The sequence below is a fragment of the Mytilus galloprovincialis genome, chromosome 7 (genome assembly GCF_965363235.1).
Source record: "Mytilus galloprovincialis chromosome 7, xbMytGall1.hap1.1, whole genome shotgun sequence".
NCBI lineage: Eukaryota > Metazoa > Mollusca > Bivalvia > Mytilida > Mytilidae > Mytilus > Mytilus galloprovincialis.
In genome coordinates, this window is record NC_134844.1 from 17,025,083 (window position 1) to 17,032,410 (window position 7,328).

Consider the following 7,328-nt stretch of genomic DNA (forward strand, 5'->3'; position numbering starts at 1 on the left):
AATACAAATTTATAACATTAAACAAAACAAATGATTAACAAGACTGTATCAAAATAAACTTGTAATTACCACTGACAATATACTCGTACCCTACATGTTTATGTGGAATCGTGCTGGCTTAGGCACTGAAATATGATGCCGTACTTAAAAGATAATTTCAAACAGCAATCCCATAAACAACAAACACCCATATCTAATCTTTCAGTGTCAAGAGCTTACAATTTTATTTAAGAAAAAACAAAAAAGAAATATTATCACTTCGACATGCTTTCCCAAGTGTACAAATAACCCACATTTTTGGACTCAAAAGATAATTATGTCACTGATTATAAATGGTTCTATAGTATTATTTTATTTGATTAATTGAATATTATGAAATATAAGACGGTTGTAATCATACTTTATTTTTTGAAAATGTTCACGTTGAGGAATTTATTACATAGAAGACAACTGTGTCAATTACTTTTTAATAAAAAAAAAAAAAAAAAAGAATTATTCATATTTGTTTTGTATAATATGATGACAAATCAGACATCAGGTTAATTCGCGTTATGAGTATGAATGATACCTTCTTTGGAACTGAGGCCTCTATCAGTCCCAAAAATTGAAATGAATTATTTCACATAACTATATTTCAGATAATGCATACTTTAATGTTTTTCTTGTTGTAAAACACACCGACGGGTATCAGGGTCGTTCAAAATAGAGATCAACCGTAGTTTGTTGTTGATGTGTTGAGAATCAACACTTTGCTAAAACACTTATCATTGCAGACATTTAACGACACACTAGAATAATAATGATTATTCTTTATTTCTAAGAAGAGTAAAAAAAAGAATACTTTATCGAAGTAAGCACACATAGTAATTCATTGAAGTTGACCCGGCATTTCTTTTTATTATAATCTATTTGTTGTTTTGGTCTCGTTGTAGCTTCCTTGCTTCGATTGTGGAAAGTCGTGATTTAATATGCGATGGGAGATTCGTCGGTTGGGAGTCGAAACATTAATAATTTACATATCCTGTAGAACGAGCGTCTGCCTGCTAACTGTTACATAGTAACTGTGAACTTACAAGTTAAATAAAACTTTACATGAGGTCGTGTATGAAGTATTGTTCATATTCTGAATGAATTATATTAAACATGAATGCTCTCTTTCAACTATGCAAGCAATAATTGCCACTCTAACACCAATCAATCAATATCCTCTATCTATAATTTCAATATTTCGAGAGTGTCCTCTGTAGTTATTCACACCTGTTTTAACTAACCTTTTGTTTGTTAAATGAAGTTGATCTTTCTTATATGATTCCATCCTTTCTATATAAGCTAACTGATCTTAGATTAACTCTTTTTAACAAAAGCCCAGACATTTAAAATATACATTCGAAATTGTAAATGCGACGTCTTATGTTACTAAGACCAACTTAATCGGTGAAGTGGAACGAACAGCTACGATTAAGTGATTTCGAAATGAATTTTTGGCAGTAAACATTAAACGAGTATTGGTACGTGAACATTACAGTTTCCTAAATGGACTATATGATATAATAATCACAAAAGATTCAATTGTTCGTTCTCTTTTGTTAATTTTCGTTTGATCTCATCTCTCGGTCTGTTTTCTCCAAATATTTGACTGTCCACTGTCTACATTGACGTTTTGGATTTCAATTATTTTATAAAATGGCAAGTTGTATGCGAGTAAGTCAGAGATTTCGAAAATAAAATGTTCATAAATGCAACTTATATTTTTTAACGTTTGGCTGTATTTGTTATTAAACGGAATATCGCATCCTTTTGCGAGGGTAGTTTGTTTTCTAAAAACAATAAATTCAGCTACAATCCATTTACATTTATTGATCTTTGTTAAATATAGTCTAATAGGTTATCTGTTTCACATCGTGGTAAGATCTCTGAATAATGTTTCCATAGATTCTAGCTTTGATTTTGTGTTTTTGATTATTGTTTTTTTTTTGTGTTTAATGACATTCTGTCAGCATTATAACTACATCGTGGCGGACAGTTTTTATTTGTGAAGAAACTAGAGTAATCGTTGAAAACCACACCGTTTCGACAGGAAAAACTTATAATCCTAAATTGTCTTCATTTTCTTGAGAGGCCCAGTCTCTATACGATTTACTAAATTAACTCTAAGCAGCCTTTAATCAAGTAAGTTTGGAGTTGAAGTCAACTGAAGTCAACAATTCTCATGTATTTTTCAAACATAATTGAATAAAAGTTCTATACAATTATGACAGGTAATGCCAATGATGAAACATTTGCAACTGGACGTGACAATTGCAGCAATTAGGCAACAACTCTATGATTTGTTGGACATAACATGACTCAATTGTCTCATATTCAACTACAATGTGACTAATACGTAGCCGTTGTTTATAGCATCATGAGACGTTTTAACATACTCTTTGTGAATAATGTGAACTATTACAATATTTCTTTTCCGATATCAATGCGTCCATGACCGATCATTGAACTATATATTTAGCCATAATCATAGTTTATTAGTCTTTGGTGCAAATTAGTTTATGTCTTGTTTTTTTGTAAATCTTCACGCCAAAATAACAAAACACCTTATTAATGAAGTAATTTGTTGGATGTATAATGTGACAAGATGTATAATTGTTTTGAGCGAAAAAATAATTTCTAATGCGATCAAAGGTTTGTATGATGATAGTTATCAAAAGTACCAGGATTATAATTTTATACGCCAGACGCACGTTTCGTCTACATAAGACTCATCAGTGACGCTCAGATCAAAATAGTTCAAAAAGCCAAATAAATACAAAGTTGAAGAGCATTGAGGACCCAAAATTCCAAAAAGTTGTGCCAAATACGAATGTGTTCCGATTCAGTATCTCTTTACGAATTCTCGTGGACATAATTATTAATGAAATCAGCTTTATTTTCAAGAGAAAAATTTATCTAATTATTGACATCAACTGTTTGAAAAATAATTAAACATTTTTAACACAGCTATGATAGAAAATAAATTCAGTTTCTGACGTAAAACGAAATAGAAAATATTAAAATTACAAATATGTTAATAAAACATACGTACGCAAGGTTTAAACTACATTTTTGTAAGTACAAAAAAAAACGCCCGTATCACATGCATGTTGAATGCATCATTTAACAAATTTTGATATATAGTGAAAAAGAAAACACATTTATATTATCAAAGGCACAATGTACTTACAATTCCCAAAAGAAGCAAACTGAATGCATTTACTATCACATGATTATCAATATGTTCACTTCATTAATTTACTAGTTTGGAAAACAACCATTTATCTAATATTATTGCGACTGGTCTTTCGTAGAATGTAACATAGAGCACAAAAAACAAACACAACAATAACCCAAATAAGAATTCCCTGATCAAATAATAACGCTTAAAACATATAGATAACTCAAAATGTTTTTTGTGTTGTTGTTGTTCGATCGATATTTTTTTTCGGGCACAAATCCATTGACAGTTATTATTTAGAACAAAACTACTAGTATACAAAAGGTAAATATTTTATTTTTTGTGCATTGAAATTGTAAACTAATTAATTTGCACATTATACAAGATTATTTTCTTCCTATATCTCTTGTTTTTTACATTTTTAAATCGACCTTTGAAGGACTTGACAATTATTGTAGATCTAATTTGATCGTTTCACTATTCTACTATTTCTGTCCTTATACTCCTTTGCTTTTCAAATATTCGGCTTTGAACATTTCAAAGGAAGTTAAGTCCGGTTCGGAGGGATATCTTTTATAACAAAAGTGATGTTTACATTTTTAAGGCGGTGAATTTTGCAATGAAAATATCTAGTTTTACTAACAAATCCAGAGGACATTTAGAGGTTAACATGTTAGGATCTTCAACTTTATAGTTGTGTTTTCCACTAAGTCTTGTAGTTTAATCAAAGTGTGAAAATCTTGATTGGCAAGTGACAGATTTAAAATGAATGTATACCTGTAAAGCAATTATTGTTTTTTTCTAAGATATTTTGAGATTATGTTAATGTGATCTTTGTGCTCTATGTTACACTCCGTCAACTAAAAAATTCAAAGAGCCAAAATGTACAGACAACTTTACTTCAAATTGTAAAAAAACGAAATTTCATCAACTGTATGAGCTACACCATATCTTTTTCTATTTAATTTTTTAGCGTTTGTTCACCTAGTTGCTTGTGGATTGATGAATGCTATCATGAGAGAAAGTGAAGAAGGGCATTGACATGCAGAACTAATGAAATTGTTTTAGTTTATATGGTTGTTATTGCTGAGGTCGTTTACAGAATTGAAATAATGAACTTTTACAAACCTGTCTTTCTAGAAATTGTAGTCTAGTTCTATTATCTAATTTCAGCTTGTGAATTTTCTATTACTAGTTCTATTTTGATAATAATGCCCTACTAACTTAGTGTCACATTTGCTCCCCGTACTGTTGATTCATTTTCCGATAACTTACACAAACAGATTTTTTTTAGAGTGGTCATGTAGTTTGCTGTTACTACGTCGACCGAGGTTTGGCCCTAGTAAACATGCTTAACTCTGTCACAATTGTGTATGTATCTGTCAGGGATCTATATTTCAGTGATTATCGTCTGTTGCAGTATATTTTTTGTTTGGTTTTGGTTTATTATTTTTTTGTACATTTTATATAAGTGAGTTATATCGTTTGAGTTGATTTACACTTTTCATTTCGGGTTCTTTTTAACTTGCTCTGTCAATATTTAATGCGAATATGCAGAAATACTTAGTGTACGTTTATAACCCAACGACGACAAATCATCTAGAAAGTATTATATGTTCCCCACCAAAAGAGGTATTTTTATCTTTTATGAATGCATTATTTCTTACGCATTGTTGATTAACGTACCTCTCTTTGTTATATCATATCATAACATACCATCAACAGTACCATTGTAAATGCATCATAATAATTATGCTAAATACGACAATTTAGCGTTCCGGTGAGGGTAAAACCAGAAAAGCGGTTCGAATGAATGAAATTTATAATTTGCTGTTTTCATTTTTGAATGCGTATTCGATGATTTTATTTTATTAATTTTCAAACCCAAATCCGACATTGATATGTTGGAACGTTGGAATTGAACAAAACAAAATATCTGATACGGAATATTATTTAGGAAAAAAATTCAGACCGAAAATTGGTAATAGTTTAGCTCACAAACATCAAGTATTTAATAATAACAAATGTTAAGCCTGTATTTCTCTTTTGACAAAAAGACCTCCTCGATTTTGAAAATTTGAAAATTAGTATTTACTCAATGAAGGTCAACATACATGTGTAAAAAATTAACTTTACTCAACTTTTTTTCGGATGAGGAAAAGGGGAGGAATCTAAATCTTGTTTTCTTTGTCTATAGAGTGTCTATATGGAATTATATTTTTCTTTGTTGAAATAGTTATTTGTTTTATAGTGTTTGTGTTTATAACACAACTTTGCCTGCTGTACCACTATTTTTGACAACTTTACTTATTGTGTAAAAAGTAAATAAAAAAAAAATACCTTACTCCGAAAAATATTCAAAATTGAAAGTCCTTAATCAAATGGCAACTTCAAATGATAAAACACTTCAAACGAATGGACAACAACTTTCATATTCCTGACTTGGTACAGGCATTCGCAAATGCAGAAAATTGTGAATTGAACCTGGTTTTATAACCCAACGACGACAAATCATCTAGAAAGAATGTAACCGTAAAAATTGTAAAACCTGTGATATACTAATAACTGATACTTTCAAAGTAATTTAAGCACCAAAAATTACAATACACATAGTCATGATGTCCAATACTGTATAAGGTATTGAATGTACTCTTTGTGGATTGATCTACGTCGGGGAAACTCGACAAAGACTCAATTTTAGGATGAATGAACATCGGTCTAATGTTAATGATCCTAATAACAACAAATTTCTCTATAAACATTTCAATCAGCCTGACCATTCTATTGTTTCAATGAAAGTCCGGATTATAGAGAAAATATATCATCCAACAAATGACCCCATATTGAGTACACCATATCGTTTACAACGAGAAGACTTTTGGATAAGAGAGTTGGGAACAGCCATTCCCTATGGATGCAATGACAAAATTGATGGTGTAGGTATTTTGTCTAGTCCCAGGTGTAGTACCGTCAATACATTACAATTATTTAATACTTCTGCTCGACGAAAAAGAAATCATGGTCACAGAAAATATATACCACCTGCTGTACACACCGTGACAATTGATAGTCTATTAACATCTGTTTAAAAACCTTTAGGAATTCATCATATTAGAACTAAATTATACTCCATTTCATTGTCAAAACTTTCTTTACTATTTCAAGATGCCCAAAATACTTCCGTTACTGATTCTCGTTCTATTTTGTATAGATTAGTTGCAATTATCATGGACATTGCTAACCATAGACTATTCAAACCCGTATTGACTACATCCAATAGTGAGGAAAAACGTTATTTTGTAAAGGTAGAATTCGCCAATAAAGGTTTAGATGCTGTAAATATTAGCAATATTTTCCATCAAAAATCTGTACAAAAAGCTATACCTGATTACTTCAAAAATAAAGCTACACCTGTTATTTCTTATACTTACACAAAGTGTACTGCATCCAAAATTTTCAACCACAAGAAAGTTTTAGAGGCTTTTAACCTCAAAGATACAAAATCCAAACCTCCGGATTGCTCATGTGAATCGTCACAATACAATTACAGTCCAGCTGGTCATATTGTTACTGGTGACCTTGGTATCGTTACCAATGAACAACTAAGAGAGTTGTTAGCCAAGGGACCAAAATATAGAATCCCCCAGCCTGGAAAAAGAACTTCAAGTTACGGATGGATGCAGTTGAGGACTATGCAAGAAAATGGGTAAAGCGCGAACCAGAAGAACCAGAACTGGACACTCTGTCTGAATGGATCAAAGCTATTCGATCATGCATTCAGAGGCGCATACAAAAACTACGATGTAATATGAGTACTAGAGTTTCTCACCCTTTCAAGAATCCGGAGGTTGTGGATGCTTTATCCTCTTTGCATGACAAATATGTCGTTGTTCCAGCAGATAAAGCCTCCAATAATATTGTCTTCATATGTAAAAAACATTATTTGCAATGTCTCACTACAGAGCTTGGAATTGATAAAACTACTGGTAATCCTACATATTCTTTAACATCATTTACCAAGGACGAAATTTTACAAAATCGTAAATCTGTCCTTCTTTCTTTTAGTATCAACATCAAAGAAAACGAAGAAAACTTGCCTTCATTATACTGGATACCTAAA